This window comes from Delphinus delphis, chromosome 8, assembly GCF_949987515.2.
Source record: "Delphinus delphis chromosome 8, mDelDel1.2, whole genome shotgun sequence".
In the NCBI taxonomy this organism is placed as follows: Eukaryota; Metazoa; Chordata; class Mammalia; order Artiodactyla; family Delphinidae; genus Delphinus; species Delphinus delphis.
This window is the reverse complement of record NC_082690.1, coordinates 57,134,487-57,157,426: the sequence shown is the minus strand read 5'-3', so window position 1 is coordinate 57,157,426 and position 22,940 is coordinate 57,134,487. Positions and strand designations below refer to the sequence as shown.

At 40.1% G+C, this 22,940-nt stretch overlaps 1 protein-coding gene across 1 annotated transcript in view; it reads left to right on the top strand.

The window, feature by feature from the left end:
• Positions 1–22,940, top strand: part of UVRAG (UV radiation resistance associated) — a 363,917-nt gene that overhangs the window by 131,385 nt on the left and 209,592 nt on the right. The window lies entirely within an intron of this gene.

Sequence of the window (22,940 nt, the reverse complement as noted above, 5' to 3'; positions counted from 1 at the left end):
TCATAATGTCTGGGCTTAATTTGGAAAGATTTTTAAATTTGGTTTTAATTTTCAGTGTGGTAGATCATCAAGGACATTTCCCCAGGAGGCAGGCTACCAAAATAAATGCAATTTAAAATAAAGTTAAGAGTGACACTCAACCTGTGTTCACCCTACTCAGACAGATGATTCATTGAAATTCGATTTTGGCAGTATTTCCTAGTGTTTACATAACACATCATAAATTCCAGACCATTAGACATTCTCTATATATCTACTAGAGGAAGAGTCCAGAAGGATGATTGGACTCTTATCCAACTGGATGATTGTTTATTTTTTAAACATTATGAAATGGGCTTTTCCTTTGCAAATCTTGAATCTTATTGTACATAATGGTAGAGAGTTTGCTGACATGGAGTATGTAAAATGCTCTAAAGAGACAATGATTTCAACTAAAGTAACCACACACATTTGATGACTTTTGACTCTTACCTGAGAGGTACTTTCACTTTGACTTCTTAGGATATGTGCCAGAATGGACAGAATTTAGTAATTGGATGGTGGAGATAGAAAGCAGGAGTTGTCTATTTTATAACTCTTATTTTTGAGCCTATTCAGTTTGGGACTACATTGAGTTTTAAGTATTGGAAAGAGGAATGTACAGAAATAGTTTGAAATGTGAGGAAGAGACTAATATTTCTTGGCCTGTTTTGCTCAGTAAAATGAGAGGATAGATAATATAATTTTTAAAGGTATTTTCCAAGTATGAGATTGTGTGATCTCATTAGAGAAATCAGTGGAATTAAAAGAAAAGAGGGGCTTCCCTGGTGGCGCAGTGGTTGAGAGTCCGCCTGCCGATGCAGGGGACATGGGTTCATGCCCCAGTCCGGGAAGATCCCACATGCCGCAGAGCGGCTGGGCCCGTGAGCCATGGCCGCTGAGCCTGCACATCCGGAGCCTGTGCTCCGCAACGGGAGAGGCCACAACAGTGAGAGGCCCGTGTACCGCAAAAAAAAAAAAAAAAGAAAAAAGAAAAGGGAATACAGAGTCAGTGAGAAGAGGAGGAGTTAGGAAAGGTAGCATCATAGAATCTGAGAGATTAGAGATTTAAGGAGTATTGAAGGCTCTGTACTGCAGTGATACAGGAGAATAGGAGCTGAAGAAAGACTGTAGGATCTTGGGAATCAACTTGATATAATGGAGAATGCTTTGATTGACCTGACTCTGACTTTAATTATCCTTGATTTATCCTAATTCATTTAACCTCTCTAATTGTTCCAAAATGTGGAAGCAGTGATGTTTCAAATTTGTTTAATTTATAAGCATTTTCACATCAGTTATCTTATTCTCCTAGAAGTTTTTTATGTTCACAAATCAGGGATCAGCTTTTGTCTTCCATGTAGAAGCTGAGGCCAAGGAGCATTAAATGATTTACTTATCTTAGGGGGTGCATAGCAAGTAGAGCCAGATTGGAGATTGGTATGAAGGTTTTCTGACAAGCAAATTTTGCAAACCCTTTTCACACTCTCACTTACCTTCCTAGACTGGTGGTTGTTAGGGCCACATAGCATAATGATGGAGAAAATTTCTGAAAATCGTGGAACCCTCCATAAATGCAAAATCATCAAGTTAGTTTGGTAGTGGCTTAATTATTTAACACTGGTTTTGCAATGAAATGTCTCTTGGGGGTTTCACTTCTAGCATGCCTTCTAGATTCCTCAGGTGTGTCAGCCGTTTGAATTGCCTTATTAACAGTGGCCTGCTCATCGCCATCGTGTAAATCATTTATAGCTGGTAACACAGATATACTTTTTCTGAACCAGACTAAGTGTCTATTTTTCAAGTAAATTACCTGAACTCAGAGAGTTACTCTGGAGCTAGAAACTTTAAATTGTACTTGTCAAAGTTAATGAGTAAAATGGAACTTTCTCTGGTGATTCAGGCAGTTCAGAGTAACCGTCATGTATCTGCTCAAGCAAAAGTTTTTCTTTTCCCACAGTTTTTACCATGATATATATAAAGTGATTGCCGAGAAACTTAATTTTGTGCCGATAAATTTTATTTATAGTTTCCTATCCTTAACTCAGGCAACATTGTTCCTGGATGCAGTAATTTTTAAAAATATACCTTTTCCTTTCCTGATGATTTCTTGTTTTTTAAATTTAATTTATTTTATTTTTTCATAAATTTATTGATTTATATATATTTATACTTTTATTTTTGTCTGTGTTGGGTCTTCGTTGCTGCGTGCAAGCTTTCTCTAGTTGTGGCAGGCGGGGGCTACTCTTTGTTGTGGTGCGTGGGCTTCTCATTGCGGTAGCTTATCTTGTTGAGGAGCACAGGCTCTAGGTGCGCGGGCTTAAGTAGTTGTGGCTTGTGGGCTCTAGAGCGCAGGCTCAGTAGTTGTGGCACACGGACTTAGTTGCTCTGCGGCATGTGGGATCTTTCCGGACTAGGGCTCGAACCCATGTCCCCTGCATTGGCAGGCGGATTCTTTTTTTTTTTTTTTTCCCGGTACGCGGGCCTCTCACTGCTGTGGCCTCTCCCGTTGCGGAGCACTGGCTCCGGATGGGCAGGCTCAGTGGCCATGGCTCACGGGCCCAGCAGCTCCGCAGCATGTGGGATCTTCCCAGACCGGGGCACGAACCTACGTCCCCTGCATCGGCAGGCGTACTCTCAACCACTGCGCCACCAGGGAAGTCTGGCAGGCGGATTCTTAACCACTGTGCCACCAGGGAAGTCCTCTTGTTTTTTTTTAAATTGTTACTCCTCCCTCCCTCCCTCCCTCTCTCCTTCCCTCGTTGGGTCTTCAGTGCTGCGCGTGGGCTTTCTCTAGTTGCGGCGAGTGGGGGCTACTCTTTGTTGTGGTGTGCAGGCTTCTCATTGTGGTGGCTTCTCTTGTTGTGGAGCACGGGCTCTAGGTGCACGGGCTTCAGTAGTTGTAGCTCGCGGGCTCTAGAGCGCAGGCTCAGTAGTTGTGGCACATGGGCTTAGTTGCTCTGCGGCATGTGGGATCTTCCTGGACCAGAGCTCGAACCCGTGTCCCCTGCATTGGCAGGCAGATTCTTAACCACTGCACCACCAGGGAAGTCCTAAATTGTTACTTCTTGATCTGTAATTTTATGTGAAAACACACAGAGTCTGAATTCTTTAATATTACTTACTCCACAAAATTCTCAGTGCTGTTTGGAGGCAGGATTAGAACCCAGGTCTCCTGTTAATAACTCTTCCTGTGTTTTCGTGCCACTAGTATGCATCTCTACCCTCAACCTTTTATGTGTAAATGTCACTCAAAAAATAGGAAATTTTGACTAAGTAAAGGCTGTTTTTGGCACCTAAGACCCTGACATTATAGCCCCTTCAGATGGATGCATTGTACCATTTTGTAGGAAAACAATGACCTGAGGTTTTATTCTTTTGCCAATAGTTAGGAATTTAGACTAATTCCAATGTTGCCAAAGTAAGAGCAGCTCTTTCAAAGTTTACATTCGGTATGTGTGATGGAAACTGAATTTTTGTTTCTTAATCCTTGTAAATCTCTGGATTAAGCATTATTTTTCATGTAAGCAGACGTTTACCTGGGAGACACTTCACTCATTGTCACATTTGATACTTTAGGATGTTCACCACAAGGTGTCAATGTTGCTGTTTAACTGGCATTTGAAATTTCATTTATTTTACAGTTTTGAAATGAGAAACGTAGGGTTATGAATCATAAGTGAGCCTTTAATTTAGAAGTTAGCTTTTCTTCTCTTTATTGTTATTCTTTCTAGATTAAGGAGTTTCTAGACTTTCTAAACAGGTTTCTCTTTTTTGGGTCTGTTTTTTTTTTTTAATTGTGTTCGTGAGAGGGAGTTGTTGAAAGATTATAAAGAGAGGAGGAGTGACAGGCTCAGGTGTGTGATTTTGAATTCTATCCATGGTGACAGTGTGGAAGAGACCTGAGGAACGAGACTGGAAGCAAGGAGATACCTGTAAATCCTACCTGTCCTCTGGAATTGAAAGATTATGTTTAGTGTTTAAAAATTTTTTGTTGTTTTGTTTTTGTTTTCCTTTTATACTTTCTCAAAAAGGAGCTCTGTGGTAGTGAAATAAGTGAGACTAATTCTGTTTTCTTTGAGTATACTTTTTTTTTTTTTTTGCGGTATGCGGGCCTCTCACTGTTGTGGCCTCTCCCGTTGCGGAGCACAGGCTCTGGACGCGCAGGCCCAGAGGCCATGGCTCACAGGCTCAGCTGCTCCGCGGCATGTGGGATCTTCCCAGACTGGGGCACGAGCCCGCGTCCCCTGCATCGGCAGGCAGACTCTCAACCACTGTGAGACCAGGGAAGTCCCTGAGTATACTTTTTTTTTTTTAATTTAAATTTTATTTTTTTTTTAGATGTTGGGGGGAGTTTATTAATTAATTAATTTATTTTTGCTGTGTTGGGTCTTCATTTCTGTGCAAGGGCTTTCTCTGGCTGTGGCAAGTGGGTGCCACTCTTCATCACGGTGCGTGGGCCTCACTGTTGCGGCCTCTCTTGTTGCGGAGCACAGGCTCCAGACGCGCAGGCTCAGTAGTTGTAGCTCACGGGCCTAGTTGCTCCGCGGCATATGGGATCTTCCCAGACTGGGGCTCGAACCCGTGTCCCCTGCATTAGCAGGCAGATTTTCAACCACTGCGCCACCAGGGAAGCCCCTGAGTATACTTTTTATTCTTTTTTTTTTTTTCCCTCTTTTTTGACATGTCCTACTTTTGCCAGTTTAATAAGTGGAAATATGGTGGAGAAACCATGGGCTTTGGCCCTCCATCCAGGTTCCAGTCCTAAACTGCCGTATGCCCGTCACTGGATGCAAAACTATGGGCAAGTTACTTAACTTTGGTATGCCTCAAACTGCTCTTGTAAAATGGGGATAATGTTTGTCTCATAGGAATTATTATGAGAATTAATAAGGTAAAGTAATTGAAAGATTGTAGGACAGTTACTGACACATAGTAGACATTCAATAAATAATAGTTTTCATTTTCCCCTTTACTTCTTCCATCTTGGAATTAGCTTTTTTCTCTATGCACGTGTTCCTTTTTTATATTACCACTAGGTTTTACAATTTTAAGCATAATTTCCCTTTCCGTCTTGCCAGTCTAATGCTGATACCTCTGTTTTTTAGAATTACTTTTGTTAATCCTATAACAATCATGATAAAAATTGTTTAACATGTGCATGTCTTGTCTTCCCTGATGGCATTGAAAGCTACTTGAAGGAAGGGATTATTTCATATGGCTATATTTTCTCCTTTCTATATTACTGATAATTCTCAGTTATGTTGGAGTCACTGTGGATTCTGTTGTGATCCTAGAGCCCTAGGTCCTGTGGATCCTGCATTATTCTTTCTCCCTAGGACTGTCTTTCATAACCACCATGCCCACATATTAATAACTCTCAAATCTATGTCTCTAGTTCCTACTTCTCTTTTGGAGTTCTGATCTGTAGTTTCCAATGACCATTAGACATTTATACTTTCATGTTTTGTGGGAACCTCAACCCCAACATGTCTGGAGCTACGTACATTGGCTTAATCCTCCTCTTCCTTTTCTTTTCCCTGGTTTCTCTAGTAGTATCATCATCTCAGGCAGCTAGTGAGCATAGCCTTCTTTGTTCTCACCTCTGTTTTCCTGGACTATTTCCTGACCTCCTAGCTAGTCTTCCTACTTCCAGTTTTTCTTTCATGCAGTTAATAGGTATTATTTATTGAGCACTTCCTTTGTGCCAGGAAGTATTCTAAGTGCTTTACATGAATTGATTCTTCTAATTCTTACAACACCCCATGTGGTAAGAACTGTTGATTCATATTTACGGATGAGGAAATAGGGGCACAAAGCAGTTGAGTAGCTTATCCAAGGTCGTATAGCTAGTTCATGTTAGCCTGTATTTAAACCCAGTTTAGCTCCTGAGCCCATGTTCTTAACCAGTATGTTTTACTACTTTACTATTTTTCACACTGCTTCAGTACAGTTCATCTGCCACATTGCTGCCAGAGTGACCAAAGATACATCAGTTTTGTCACTCATTGGGCTTAGAAATCTTTGAGCCATCACATGCAGGATAAAGTCCATACTTCTTAATTTGCTATTCACTCTAAACACTAGCTCTAAACAGTGTAGGGACTAGTGTTCTTATTTCAAGTCCTCCTGCCACTGCCTGTGCAGTTAGTAGCTAGCATTTACCGAGCACGTAATGGTGTTGTAATTAGTTCTTCATTGTCTGATTCGCTCTCCGCTCAGCATCCCCAAACTGAGAGCTCCTTTAGGCAAGAATCCTCTTTTTACTGATCTTTGTATTAGTCCTGTGATGCTGCACATCAAATATATTAAGCAGGTAATAAATGCTGTTTTGATTGATCAAATCAAACTATTCTTCAAGTTACAGAGAACTGGGTTTTATTTTCCTATTTCTGGTTTGCACCTGGTAAAATGAGAGTTGTAAAAAATTTCTCGACCATTATGGAAAAAGTGTTGAAAATGTAATCAGATCTGTAGACCTTCAGCTGCCTCTTTTCTTTCTGCCACTGCCCTCCATATAATGTCTGGTGGGATTTCAGGATTTTGTGGCTTATAATCTTATTCCTTATATAGATTTTTTTCTGGAGGATCTTTCTCTGGCTGTCTGGAGGCAGATTGTTGCCCTGTCCCCACCCCCCACTTTGACAGAAAATATTTTCTCCTATAAAATTCCAGTTATAAAAGGGAGATGCTCATATCAAATAAATTGTTCTTGCAGTAATGTTTAGAAAACAGGAGAGGATGACATGTGAAAGGGCATAACTGTTTATAATCTTTAAATTCTGAACATGATAACCAACTTTTGGTTAGCAGGGAGGGTTTTTCCCGCCCTCCCCTGCTAATGATCTCTCCCTAAGAGGTAACTGCAAGTATAGAGAATATAATTAAGAACCCAGCCGTAAGCAAAAGATGTCACAAAATTTATGTACTAAGACTCATATGTGTTTCTATTCTTGGTAGAGACTAAGCTCCTACCCAGTGTCTGTGTGCTCATTTTTGATAAATTAGGGGAATTAAGAGGATTACTATTAAGGTAGACACACTGACAGCAAGGAGAAACAAAATCTGTTTGCTCTGTTTGTGCTTTACTCTGTGATTCTGGAATATAACTGAGTGGTAAATCATATTAGCTACTGTCCTATCTTTATACTTACAGTGTTTGGATTTGTAAATAGTCCTCTGTCACTACTTCATGTAGAAGGAAGGCAGAGAGAAATAGACCAGCTGTAAAGAGAGACAGACTAGGTTAAAAAGCGTAGCTAGCATACCTCTCCTGTGTGTGAGCATTCAGTCCTTTACCCAAGTACATCTCCATACTGTAGTTCATAACTGAAGTTAATGAGAATTATTAAGTCCACCGTGTTAGTTTTCACTAAGGCTCTCTCCATTTAACAGACGAGGACACTAGAAGGGTGAAAAGACTTGTCTAGCATCATAAATAAGTGTTAAAGCAGGTTTGAATAAAGCATGCATGTGCATGTGCTTTCTTCCATTATGCCATGTTGATACCAGATCATCAGTGGAATATAAAGTTGTCATTGTTAAGGTCTGTGTAAGAAAGCAGGGGCATGTGACAAGTTTTAGAAAGGTTTTTAATCAAAATTTAAAATGAAAAAGTTTAGTTATTTAATGTAAATTTTACTTAAACAAAATTGATATTTATGTATAATAGCACATTTTATTTTTATTTATCTTTCTCTATACATACACACACATATATGTACACATACACAGAAAGACACATATATACTTACAAAAATAGAATTTTAACAAAGTACTGGAGTAATTTTTTTTTTTGGTTTGGTTGGTTGGTTGGTTGGTTGTTTTTTTTTTTTGCAGTACGCGGGCCTCTCACTGTTGTGGCCTCTCCCGTTGCGGAGCACAGGCTCCGGACGCGCAGGCTGAGTGGCCATGGCTCACGGGCCCAGCCACTCTGCCTGATGTGGGATCTTCCTGGACCGGGGCACGAACCTGTGTCCCTTGCATCGGCAGGCGGACTCTCAACCACTGCGCCACCAGGGAAGCCCTGGAGTAATTTTAGGTGCAGTTTTTTTTCCCCTTTCTTTTTACTTTTTGGCTTGTCTTCTTCCTTAAACCCTTCTCACTCACTACCAAAACCACCAGTTATAGACTGAATGTTTGTGGTCCCTCCTACCCCAAATTCATGCATTGAAACCTAATCCCCAGTGTGATGGCATTTGGAGGTGGGGCCTTTGGGAGATGATTAGATCATGAGGGCTGAGCCCTCATGAATGGGATTAGTGCCCTTATAAAAGAGGTCCCAGGGAGACCCTGGACCTTTCTCCATGTGACGTTATAGTGAAAAGATGGTTGTCTGTGAACCAGGAAGCAGACTCACCAGATACCAACAATGCTGGTGCCTTGATCTTAGACTTCCTAGCCTCCAGAAATGTGAGAAATAAATTTCTGTTTATAAGCCACCCTGTCTATGATATTTTATTATAGCAGCCTGAACTGAATAAGATACCATCCAAACACAGAACACATGTTCACATGACCCCAGTCACCCGTGTACCCATGTTAACAACCTGTTATGTATATATTCATATTTTTCCTATGATCTCTGTGTATATGTTATAGATACCACTATATGCATATTTATGTACATATGTTAGGAGTTTTAATTGCTATTTCACAAAATTGGAGTGGATGTTATATACATGACTCTACATCTTGTTTTTCTTGTTTAACATTCCATGTACAAATCTCTTCAGTTCATTGTTTTAATGATTTCATAATTGCCCATGGTGAGGGTGTACTATGTTTTTCAATCATTACCCTGTTGATAGACTTTTAATATTTACTCTGGCTCTGGTTTTTTTTATTTGTTTGTTTTGCCATTATGCAGAATACTGCAGTAAATATCTATATATGTATATATCCTTATATTTATGATGTTTTTGTTCCTGTGTATTAAATTTCCAGGAGTAGGATTTCTGAGTCAAAGGGCATGTGTAGTTTTAATTTTAAGAAATAACATACTGTTTTCCCAAAGAGTGCAAATAACATACTGTTTTCCCAAAGAGTGCAAAAAAGTGTGACATTACTCTTTACCCTGAATCCCTGCTGGCGGTGGGTATCATCATCTTTTTTTGTGATTTTTATTAATTTGATGAGTATAACACCTCAGTGTTACTTTAATTTTTATTAGCTTCGGTACTAGTGCTTAGTCTGAGCTACAAGTGAAAGTGAACATCTCTTCTTGAGTTTGTTAGCCATTCAGTGTATTCTTCTGTGAATTTGCCTATTCATATACTTTACCTATCTTTTTAGTTGAGTTGCTTGCATTTTTTTCATAAAATTTTAAGAGTCCTTGGTATTTTTTCCAAATATGTCAGTTATGTATTGACTTAGTATACGTTATACAAAAAGTTTTTATTTGCCATATCATGTAATTCTCGTTTTTCTTTGATATCTTCTGGACATACTGTCTTGGTTTAAGAAGTCTCTCTTATACCTTAGTTCCACCTGTATTTTCTAAGTTTTCTTTTGAGATTTATATTATTTTACTTTTAAAATTAAATCTCTAATACAATTAGGAATTATTCTTAAATATGTTGTTTAGATATTCTATATATTGTGGGATAGAAATTAATTTTCTTCATAGATGAATATCCAGTTGCGCCAATAACTTCCTTTTCTCACTGAATTTAAATACCACCTTTATCTTATATTAAAAGCTCATATATGCTGGTATCCATTTCTGGATTCTCTTTTTGTTCTGATCGTTTTGTGTAGTCCTTCGACAATTTCAGATTAATTTAATTACAGTGGTTCTTTGGTATGTTCTAATATCAAGTGGGGCAAGTGCCCTTCTTGCTACTATTCTTTTTCATACCGTTTTTGGCTAGTCTCAGAACTTTATTCTTCCATGTGAACTTTAAGGTTATTTTATCCTATTCTTTAAAAAAAAAAGTTTATTGGAATTCTAACAGGAATTTTTATATTCACTGACTTTTTAATATTTGGAGAGAGCTGTCATTTTTATATTAGTATTCCAATCCAAGACATGGTATGTCTTATATTTGTTCAAATTTTATTTCATTCCTTTGGTAAGATTTTATAGTTCTCTTCATATGGTCATGTGCTTTTCCATTAAATTTGTTCTTATAATTTTTACACTATTTTTTATAAAATATGTTTTCCATTTCCATTCCTGTGTGCTTATTACTGTTGTAGGGAAAAGCTGTAATTTTAAGAAAGTTATATTCAGTGACTATATCAAATTATTTTTTCTTGTTTTTTAAGGAAAGGTCTCTGATTTTCTTGGCATACACTCATTATTATCAATTAAGATTGGTTTATCTGTTCTTTTCCAATGTTTATACTGTTTTCTAGTCTCTAGTACATTTACTAAACCTTCTAGAACTTTAAAAATAATGTTGAAAAGTAATGGACATAGTGAACATTTTAGTCCAGTTATTATTTTAATTAAATATTTTGCTGTTCAGGATATTTTCTGTTAATTTTGGAAAATATTTTAGATAGTTCTTCCTATTAACTTTTTTTAGCAATAGATGCTGAATTTTTTGAAATGCCTTTCCGCATTTATTAACATTATATGTTTTTCTTCCTTTAGTTTATAGTTGCAATAAGGTATGTAGATTTTTTGATACTGCATTACTAATTAGTTATAGATTATTCTTTTGATCATTATTACAAGTGAGATTGGTGTATAGTATTTGTTGTTTTGGGGGGGAGGAGAGAAAGGCAGGGTAAACATCTTTCCTAAGATCTTAAAATTGAGTTGGGAAACTCTTCATCTTTTTCTGTGACATTTTACTCTGTAAAATGATGATAATAGCATATACCTCATTGGGTTGTTGGGAGGATTAAGTGAATTAATATGAGGTGCTTAATACTGTGCCTGAATATAGTTAATGCTATATTTGTTAGCTATTAGCATCATAATCAACTGAAACATATTAAATAATTTTGGGAATTTTTAATTCTTTAAAGGTTTGTTAGAGAATTTAGCTATTAAATCATCTAGTTCAGGTGACTTTTATGATAAATCTGACTCTCATACCTTTAGTGCTATTTGCTCTATTTTATCCTACTTCTCCGTGGTTTATTCTTGACACTTCATTTTTTGCTAGGAAACCATTTACTTCCTCTGGATTTTTAAATTTATTGCTGAAACAGTGCGTGTAGTTTTAGTTTATAATTCTTTTAATCATTTCAATAATTTACAGCAAATATTCTAATTAAGCCCAGAAACCACTCTAGTATTTCAGTTAGAAATTTTGTTATATTATGAGCTCTTCCTGGACAGGATGCTTTCTAATGCTGCAGTTGTAATGCTTTTTTGAGTGTGAACTAAAACAAAATATTTGATATGCTTTTTGCCTTTAAAATATTTCTCAGAATGAGAATGGAGAACATAAACTACATAAGTGTAGGGAATTTAGAGCTCTAGTTTATAATTTTGTCCCCAGCATATATAGCACCAACCTAACTCAGAGTAGATACTCAGTAAATATTTGTTAATTGAATGAATGGTAAAATAATAAGTGAATGGATGAAATACAATCCAGTTGGATAATCACTGAATAATAGGTAGGTTTTTGGAGGAATTTTTAAAATGGTAGTTTTTTGTTTGTTTGTTTGCTTTTGCGGTACGTGGACCTCTCACTGTTGTAGCCTCTCCCGTTGCGGAGCACAGGCTCCGGACGCGCAGGCTCAGCGGCCATGGCTCATGGGCCCCGCCGCTCCGTGGCATGTGGGATCTTCCTGGACCGGGGCACGAACCCGTGTCCCCTGCATTGGCAGGCAGACTCTCAACCACTGCGCCACCAGGGAAGCCCTAATCACCTTTTCTAAGATAATTAATACTAACTTTGGATATATTCTCCCACAATTATGGTATATATTTACAATAAAGTATCTGAGTACTTCATTTTAGACAACGCGCTTGCTAATGAAAGTCACATAAAGGCGTTGTATGGTAAATTAACTCTAGTTTATTAAATGAGTTAACCAGTTGTGAGTTACTGATAGGTCTCATGGTCTTTAACTAGGACCTTTTGTAGGCTTTTCATGCTGCTAAGTCCATTTTCTCTAGTGGACCGAATGTTCAACAGGGGTAGCGACATAGTGGGTAAAATAAATGAGCCCTCCCCAAAATAATGTTCAGAACTTCTGGCTTGGAGCAATAGTCAACTTTCAGATGATGTTGGAATGGTGAAAGAGGTGTATAAAATCAGTAGAAAGAGGTAAAGCGCATCCTTTGAGGGCAGTTAACTATCTGAGTAGTCTTCTGCCCCAAGAGATGTTCTCTGTCCCTGCCCCTGTCCTTCAGTTCGGGCTTGATTTCACAGGGTTACTTTACTAAGACTGCTTTGTTTAAGATGTCACTGCAAATTAAAGCTTTACCATTACACCCCTCATAGCTGCTTTGTAACTTCTACATTCCCACTGGTGCCAGGCATGTTCCAAGGCAGCTTTCCAAGGTTTAGTGATTTCACCCTGATGTCTCTGCCAATAAAAACAAACAGTTACCATTAAACACCTACCCCACCCATAATTTGATTTTTACATGCTGTTTTATTAAGAGAACTTAGAGATTTTAGGAGAATTAATACATTATGCTCATCAGGATATCACCTGGTCCTTGAAGTAACTTTTATTCTAAAAGGTGGGATGCTTTACCTTTGAAGAGAATCTGAGACGCAGCATGTTTACCTGTTGAGGAGAGTGGATACTGTAATAACCTCGTTCTTACAGTTGATTCTTTATGACTGGGAGTACTCTATTAACATGAGAAGCAAGATTCTAACTTTAGGGACTTATATTCTAGTAGGACAGATTAACAGATACGGCAAACAAGGGGTCTTACATTCATTGAGAAGTTAATAATAATTTCTAAATATTTTGTTGGTATTGTAGGAATAAGTCAGAATCCCATTCTTTTCTATGCCTACACAGGTGGTAGGGAAAGTAAAAAGTATTTGAATAGCTCAAATATGAAAGGCACTTAAATGCTAAAAACTTAGCATACATATTTTTTTACAGTATTCACAATACTATGCTATTATAGTTCTGTTTTGCTGGTAAGCGAACCACAGCTTAGAAAAGATGAGCTAGTGTGTTATTCAGAGTTCAGATCTATTTGATGGCAAGGCCCTTTCCAATATATTTCTTCATCTCATGTGGAAGAATTCCTTGTGATCTTCCTTGAGGCTGCCTAACAGCTCCTGTGCCCCTTCTGATAAAATTTCTTTGGTGGTACACCTGAGTGTAAATGAGCCAGGCATTTCTCAGAGAGTCTTGTGGCCCTAGCACAATGGAGACTTCCATAATAGGCTCTCCTAGAGCCTCCAAAGTGCTGTGCCTCCGTGCCTCCCCATGCTGGAAGTGTTAACTAAAGCCTGTAGGTTTCCGTTGAGGAGCGTCTCTGTAACTCTATGGCCATGTGGTTTGTTTTACTTCTCTTCCTTCAATATGGTGTGAGGTGAGTAGATACAGCGACTTTTCCTTAGTTGGCATTTCTGTTTTCAAGCTCCCAACCATTAAATTCTGACTCTGCAAGAAGCAGAGGTCTACTGCCATAGAGGTAAAATGACTTCTGTAGTAGCATTGATTTTTTTTGTTTTTGTTTTTGTTTTTTAAATCTCAGAGATTCTTTGATTCTAGTGGCAAAGTCAGGTATGAACCTTGGAGTAGAACTGGCTTTAAACAGTTTGTGGGGAGAACATCTGGAGATTTAAATTTATGAAAAATTTAGTATAAGCCAAGAAATTGACTCAACAGCTCTCAAAAAGGAGTTAAGGGCTTCCCTGGTGGCGCAGTGGTTGGGAGTCCGCCTGCCGATGCAGGGGACACGGGTTTGTGCCCCAGTCCGGGAAGATCCCACATGCCGCGGAGCAGCTGGGCCTGTGAGCCATGGCCGCTGAGCCTGTGCGTCCGGAGCCTGTGCTCCGCAACGGGAGAGGCCACAGCAGTGAGAGGCCCGCGTACCACCAAAAAAAAAAAAAAAAGGAGTTAAGATTATCTTATGTTTCATTAATTAAAATATAGTGCCCAGATCAAGGGAAGTAATAGTCTTCCTGGACTTTGTGTTCATTAGATCATATTTGGCATATTTATGTTTAATTTGAGTCCTAGTTTACTTCCATGAGAAAGAGCTAAGGGAGAATGCCAGGGTGATGAGTGGTTTTTAAACAGTCATATGAAAACTAGTTGAGAATAGAGGGTATTTAGCTTGAAGAAGAGAGGACTTTGGGAATATGGTTGCTGTATTTAAACTAAACAGTTATTTAGTTAATTTGGCAAACAGTTGTTGGGTAATAATAGTAAAATAGACACATTTACTGAATATATACCATCTGCCAGGTAAGTAGTTTATATGCTTTATAATCATTTAATCCTCAAAGCAAACCTATGAGACTGATGCTATTGTTTGTTATCCCTCTTTTGCTAGTGAGGACACAGATCCAGAAAGGGGAATTGACTTGCCTAAGGTTGCATTGTGACAGAGCCAGCCAGCCAAACTTTTTACTCCATTTTCTTTTCTTTCTCCCATGCTGCCACCCACATTCTAAAGAATGTGGGCTCTTTCTGAAGGGATGTAATTTGGAAGAAAAAAAGTATGTAGCTATATTTGTTCCTGTGGGTAAACTAATGATAGTACTATGGGGATGGGGATAGAGTGTACTAGGGATGGTAGGATGAATTATTTTATTTATTTTTATTTTTTTAAATAAATTTATTTATTTTATTTTTTTATTTTTGGCTGCGTCAGGTCTTCGTTGTGGCGCGCAGGCTTCTCATTGCAGTGACTTCTCTTGCTGCAGAGCACAGGCTCTAGGCACACAGACTTCATTAGTTGTGGCGTGCAGGCTCAGTAGTTGTGGCTCACGGGCTCAGTAGTTGTGGCTCACGGGCTCTAGAGCGCAGGCTCAGTAGTTGTGGCGCACGGGCTTAGTTGCTCCACAGCATGTGGGATCTTCCCGGGCCAGAGATCGAACCTGTGTCCCCTGCATTGGCAGGCAGATTCTTAACCACTGCACAACAGGGAAGTCCTGGGATGAGTTAGTTTAGATAGAGTGGTCAGGGGAGACCTCACTGAGAAGAAAATATTTGAAAAAAGACTTGAAAAAGATAAGGCAGCAAGTTGTGTGGGTATCTTTAGGAACATCCCAAAGAGCAGTAATAACCAATATAAAAGCGCTGAGGAGGGAGTGAGCTTGGTTTGTTGAAAGAACAGGTAAGAGGTCAGTCTAGTTTGAGCAGAGTGAGCAAAGTTGGTGGAGACCAGATTGTGTAGAGTTTTAGATTTTTTTCCACGTATGATGGGAAAATGGAGGGGTTTGAGCCAAGGGAGCAATGTGATCTGACTTTTATTTAAAGAAAATGACTGTGACATGGAGAATAGACTGAGGGGAGGGAGAGTAGCAAGAGAGAGAGATTAGTTAAGAGACTATTGTAGTGTCCAGGCAAGAGACAAGAGTGACTTAGGTTGGTCTGATAGTTGAGGTAAATGAAGAGAAGTGGTCCGATTTCTGACATATTTTGAAGTTGGAGCTAACCAGCCTTGGTAATGGATTAGATGTGGGCATGCAAGAGAAATTGGACTTAAAAATAATTTATAGGTATTTAATCTGTGCAACTAGGTGAATTGTGGTGGCATTTATGAAAATAAATGGTATGAGATTTGTAGGGGGAAGGAGGATCAGATAATGGGGAATCAAGAATGTATTTGGGGGCTTCCCTGGTGGCGCAGTGGTTGAGAGTCTGCCTGCCGATGCAGGGGACATGGGTTCGTGCCCCAGTCTGGGAAGATCCCACATGCTGCGGAGCGGCTGGGCCCGTGAGCCATGGCCACTGGGCCTGCGCGTCCGGAGCCTGAGCTCTGCAACGGGAGAGGCCACAACAGTGAGAGGCCCGCGTATTGCAAAAAAAAAAAAAAAAAAAAAAATGAATGTATTTGGGACGTTAGGTTTGAGATATGTATTAGTTATGAAGGTGGAGGTACTGAGAAGGCAGTTGGTTGATATCGGGGCTGATTGTTGCCGGAGATGTGAACTTAGGAATTGTATCAGTCAGTGTTCAGGATAGGAAACATAAACCACTCTAGAGATTTTCATCAGGACGAGATTTAGATTTCACACAGAGAATTGGGTATTTATAGAATCACTAGACAGCTGAAGGAGAAGAAGTCAGGAGGCTGCTAGGCTTCAGGGACACACTACTTACTGCTAGGCTTCGAGGTCAACCCAGCGATCCAGTGCTCACAGAACCGCTGCTAGTGAAGTAACCATCCCACACCCACTAGACACCTAAATGAGGAAACTGGCTACTGCAGAAACTCATACCGGAGAGAGTCTGTCACTGCTGCTGGAAGAATGGCCTCTCCACCTTATATAGAGGCCTCTCCACCTTATATAGAGGCTGGAAGAACGGCCTCTCTACCCTCTGAACACCTTCAGAGTTTGTTCAGGTTCTCCAACATGTAGGAAGGGGAGGATATGGCAGAGGACTAGGGGCAGCTAATAAAGTCTGGGGGAAATCTAGGACAATGTGGTGTCCCAGAGCCAAAGTAAATTAAGTATTTTCAAGGAATTGATCAACTGAATCAAATGCTGTGATTGGTTGAGTAAGAAGAGGGCTGATAATTGAATGCTGAATCCAGCAACTTGGGGCTCACTGGTGTCATTTATAAGAGCAGTTTTGGTGATGTTGTAGGAGTGGGTTAAGGAGAGAATGGGAGTGAGGAAATGAAGGCAAGAAGTGTAAACTATTCCTGCAAAGTTTTTCCGTACAGAGGAGCAGGGAAGTGGTACTAAAGCTGGAGGGTACTGAAGGGTCAAGCGAAGAATTTTTCTGTTTTGAGATGGGGGGAGGTATTTAGCATATTCATGTACTGAAGGAAAATTTGTGGCTGCCCAAGAAAGAGAGGGGATAATAGCCGGCACAAAAACCTTTGATAAGTGAAAGACAGAGAGATCCAGTGTACAAGTGGATGGTTAGGCCTTACAAAGAAGGGCTGTCTGTACATACGTGGGGAGGGCAGAATATATGGGTACAGGTACAGAATCATACGGTAGATGTGGTGATGGGAGAACGAGTAAGTTGTCCTCTGACTGCTTCTGGTTTTCAGTAGGGTCATCATCCAGGTGTCAGGAGGTGGAAGGTTTGTATACAGTTGGAAGAGAAAAGAGAAGATTTAAAATAGTCATCCTGGAGAATGGGAGAGTGAATTATCTAGGCCTGATAGTTCTCACACTTTAGCCTGCATCGCAATGAGCTGGAGGGCTTGGTGCAACACTGATTGTTGTGCCTCCCCGCAAAGTTCCTGCTGCATTAGGTCTGGGGTGAGGTCTGCGAATTTGCATTTCTAACTCTCCCAGGTGAACCTGATGCTTCTGGTCCAGTTTCCGTACTTTGGTTATACATTTAAGGGAGATCATTCAGTATGCTGAGTGTTTTTCGCCAGCTGTATTCAGCCACTTGGGTGCAAAGGTGGAAAAGACAATGAGTTGAATTTAACCAGAATTAACCAGGGTTTTGAACTCATGGGGAAGAAGAGAGGTCCATAGGAGTGATTTATAATGATGGACCATAGACTCTAATTTGGATAAGGAGAGAAGTGAGGATGTGAGGGAAGTGATCATCAGTGAAAAAGAGGTGGGAGGATCAATGGATTGGAAGTTCTGATGGTGAGAACAAATTGTTGGAGTGAGGTACGGAGAGCAGCGGTCAGAGGTTGGGATGCTTGAAGTTGAGGTTTTAAAGCTGTAGTTATTAACTATGATGTAAAGCAAGAGGATAACTGAACTGGCTCAACTGGGTGGAGGTCAAGAATCTGAGAGTTTGGAGTATTGCATGGACGTAAAAGTCCATCAAGAACAATGGCAGGAATAGTAGTGTAAAGAGAGGATGGTGAGTCAGGTGCTAAAATCTTCCATTACTAAGCCGGGATGGGAGGACTGTAGATAACAGCAGCAAGAAGGGGAAGTGGCATAATCATATGTACGTTAAAAGGACTGTGGGTTTTAGGGAATGGAGGAGAGCAGTGGTCTGGAAAGCAGCAGTGAGTGGCAAGGGAGACATCTACTCCATCTCCAAGCTCAAGTGTTATGCAGGGTGTGGGAAAAAACAGTTAAGCTTATTTAGTTCTGACAACAGCCCCCGTTATCCCCACTTTTACAGTTGAGGAAACTGAGCCTTAAAATAACTGGCCTTGGGCTTTTCTGGTGGCGCAGTGGTTGAGAGTCCGCCTGCCGATGCAGGGGACACGAGTTCGTGCCCCGGTCCAGGAAGATCCCACATGCCGCGGAGCGGCTGGGCCTGTGAGCCATGGCCGCTGAGCCTGCGTGTCCGGAGCCTGTGCTCCGCAATGGGAGAGGCCACAACAGAGACCCGCATACTGGAAAAAAATAAATAAATAAATAAATAACTGGCCTTGACAGTCATAGCTTGTGAATACTGGAGGTGGCATCACGTGAGTCCAGTGGAAGCTAAAGGAAGGCAAATGTTGACTCAATATATAAGAAAGTACTAGAGGTGTGCACCAGTGACAGTGTTCCTTTGGAGGAGAGGGTGAGCTCCCTGTCACTGGAATGGATGTCTATCTGCTGCTGTGACCACTGCAAACTAATTTAATCACAGACTGACATAAGCAGAAAACCAATATATAGTAAAGGAGGAAGGGAATTGATATTTATTAGCTATTGGAGGAGAAGGCAGCGAGGGAGATAGCTGAATTCAGTTATCTCTGAGATAAGAATTAGTGATTATAGTTGCACAATATAGTCAATGCACTAAATGCCACTGAACTGTACACTTTAAAGTGGTTAATTGTATGTTATGTGTATTTCACCACAATTTTAACATGTCTGTGATTATACTGGTTATTTCCATTTCATTCTGTTGGCGAGTCATCTGTCTACAAATTTCACATGTAAGGCACTTTGGGTACAAAAAGTAGAAAAGTGGTTACTGCTGTCATGGAACTTAGAGTTTGGGTAAATGTGTACATGTCTATGTGTATGAAGAGATAACTGATCAGGTGAGGTGGTAAATCTTAAGTGCCCAAGAATGGTGTGAATAATTGCTGTTGAGCTTCCAAGGAGGAGGAGCTTGCATAGGTTCTGCTACATGTCCTTACCTCAGTGTACTTGGCACAAAACATCTTTCCAGATGTCCTACTTTTTCTCAGTGTTAGAATTTGGGACAACCCACTTTGCTCAGTTTTCAGCTTGAACTGTGACATCAGTTCAAACGTTTGTGGAAGAGGATTAAACTGATATTTGAAAAGAGAATCTTGTCAACTAAATCCCTAGGGAACAGACGCAGGGACAAAATACCAGGATTGTTGATCTTGCAGGGGATGGTTGTATTTTTTGTTAGGCTTGATTACAATCTGGCAGAATATTTTTTGAAAATATATTCTTTGTTTAAATAAAAAGGACTATTTGTTCAGGTTTTGTTGGCTAATTTCTAATAGTATTTTAGGTATTGATTTTTCACAACGGTGTTATAAACATCCTGAGTCTGATGTTATGAAAAATCAGCTGTTCTTTATTTTGTTTTCATTTTTGAACATGTCTGTTTTTATTTTACAGAATGCTTTACAGAAACATTGAAAGATAGTACAGAGAGTTCCTAAACACCCTACACCTAGTTTCCCCTATTCTTAATATCTTCCATGAGTGTGGTTGGATAGGAAAAACTCAGTCCTCCTCCTATGTTTCTTTTTTACCCTCACACTACTACTACACTCACAATATTTCTGATGCCAGATGTGTGGAGTTTTCTTCACACCAAGCAATTCTGCCAGCTGGGTGTCCTGCAATTTAACTTAATCCTGACACTGTTTACCTGGAGACAGTGTCAGATCGCACAGGTTAAGGGCTCAGTCCCACAAGACTGCCCCCAACTTCAGACACCAGTCACAAGTCCAGGTTGTCACCTGTGCTTCTGATCAACTGGCTATAAATCAGAGGAGAGGTACCTACAACCCTCTCCTCGAGTTTGATCCATTTGCTAGAAAGGGCCACTGAACTCAGAAAGACAGTTTACTGACTGTTTACTAGTTTATTATAAAAGGATATGGTAAAGGATACAGGTGAACATCCAGATGGAATGGACGCTTAGGGTGAGCTGTGTGGGAGGAAGTGCGGTGCTTCCATGCCCTTCCTAGTGCTCCAGGCACCTCTGTGTGTTCAGCAACCCAAAAGCCCTCTGAACCCCACGTTATTGGGATTTTTACGGAGGCTTCATCACGTAGGCATGTTCTATTTATTGGTTCTGTTTCCTGCCCCTGCCCCCTCTCTGGAGAATGGGAGATAGGGCTAAAGATTCCAAGCTTCTAATCGTGACTTGGTCTTTTTGGTGACTAGCCCCTGTCCAGGAGCCCACCAAGAGTCACCTCATTAGAACAAAAGACACTGCTATCACCCAGGAGATTCCAAGGGATTTAGCAACTGTGTGTTAGGAACTTGGGTCAAGGACCAAATATTAGAACAGGAGATGCTCCTAGTGCATCTATCATTTAGGAAATTACAAGCGTTTGGGGAGCTCTGTGCCAGGAGCCAGGGGCAGAGTCCAGTATACATGTTTTCTGTTGTCTCACAATGGTATATTTGTTATAATTTGTGAACCAATATTGGTACATTATTAACGGAAGTCCATACTTCATTCAGATGCCCTCTTCCAGGATCCCATTCTGGATACCATACTGGATTTAGTCATTATGTCTCCTGAGTTTCCTCTTGGCTGTCAGTTTCTCAGATGTTTCTCGTTGTTGATGCTCTTGATAGTTTTGAGGATGACTGGTCAGGTATTTTGTAGAATGTCCCTCAATTGAGATGTCTGATACTTTTCATGTTATTAGATTGGGTTTATGGGTTTTCTGACATTTATGATGATCAAACAATTATTACATGATTATAAGAATGTATAAAAATACTAACAACAAAGAATTTTACTATATATTATCCATATAAATTGTGGAACATGCTGTGCGATAAACTTTGCAGTTGCGAATTTTAGGATGAATTAGGTGCAGGGTTTACTAATCCAGTAATCTAAAAAAGGAATGCCGGTTAGTCATTTGAAATAAAATGTCGCTAGCAACAGATCTTTACTGAGAACCTGCTATTAGTAGAGCCTTGTGTTACTCTGTCAGTCACTTCTCCTCCCTTTCAGTTCCAGCAGGAGCTCTGCACAAAGTAAACAGTAGCAGAATGAAGATCAGAGTGCTGCTTCATGAGTAGACACCCAAACGAAGAGTACAATCAGTGCAGCTCTCTGGAAAAAGGCTGGGTTAGAGCAGGTGGTATAGGCCTAAGGGAGCCTCCTACCTTACCCTCATGTAAATCTTGGCCTTGGATTGCATCTTCATTTTGGGGTGTGTGTTGGTGGAGGAGAGGAAGGAAGCGCTGTGTTATCTTCTATTATAAAACTGTATGTGGTGACATAATTGCCTGTTTAATTACCCTGTTTCCTCTGATAGATTGTAACTTTTGTGAGGACAGGGAGTCTGGTTTATCTTGCTCCCTATTATAGCCTCTGGTGCTTAGCCTATTCCCTAGCACATGGTAGGTGTTAAAGGGGAAGGGGAGGGTGGGACGAATTGGGAGGTTGGGATTGACATATATACACTACCATGTGTAAAATGGGTAGCTGGTGGGAACCTGCTGTATAGCACAGGGAGCTCAGCTCGGTGCTCTGTGGTGACCTAGAAGGGTGGGATAGGGAGGGTGGGAGGGAGACAGATGCAAGAGGGAGGGGATATGGGGATATACGTATGCATACAACTGATTCACTTCGTTGTACAGCAGAAACTAACACAACGTTGTAAAGCAATTATACTCCGATTAAAAAAAAAAAAAAAAGAGTAAATGGGAGTTCGTCAGGCAGTACAAGGAACAGAAGACCACACCGGGTAACAACATGTAGAAAGGTAGGGAATGCTTGCCTGACACATAAAATAAATTCCTCCAGATGTAGATCACATTCCTCGGCTCTAGGAAGCCTTCTTGGTTCATTTCCTGTCCCCTTATTGCACATAACAAGCATTCTGTGCCCTGGTTAGTTAGCTTTATTAACCTTGCATTATTATCTTTTTTAAAAGATGCCATATCTCCTCAATGCTAGCTACTTTTTTTGTGGGGGGCGGGCGCAGAGTGCCTGTTATGTGCAGATATTGTGCTAGGTGTCGTTAATATTTTGTTATCCTATTTAATCCTTTCAGTAGCTCAGCACAATAGGCAAATGAGGAAATTGAGGCCTCCGAAGGTTTAATAACTTGCCCGCGGTTGTACATGGCTTTCTTGGCACCCTCCGGAAAGTTGAGGCCTCTTCTGCCTTTTCATGCTGTTTCTGACAAGATACATTTGCTTCAGTAGAAATTGTACTCTTAATGAAGGTCTTTCATACTTTTTAGACCTCCCCACAATTCCATTCTGGTTGGGTTTTTTTTAATTACTATTTGATCAAAGGACCATGTACTCCTAACACTTCTTGAAACTTCGGAGCTCAACCGCAAAACTGGTGAAATCTAACTTCAGATGTTACATTTTCAAGGCTAAAAATGAATGTCTAAGTTAGTGATTCACTACATGACAAACTATTATTATAAAAACGTTTTTATATAGAGCAGATAGAAAAAGAAAGTTTTAAACTCGTCATAGAAAGAACATACTTATTCCAAGGGTGTTAGGCATTTCAGTTTTGATGCTTCAACATTGAGCTGTCCTCTGTAGCCATGGAAACCATAACTTCTCAGTGCTTGTTTTTAAACTATGGTTTTCTTTTAATATAAGTAGATTTTGATGGTAGAAAAAAGTTGTCATGTGGAATTACTCTGTGGAGCCACTTGAACAGACTTGAAACATTGTTTATGCATAACTAAATTCACCACTCTGAAAAATATTCTCAACAGGCCCAGTATG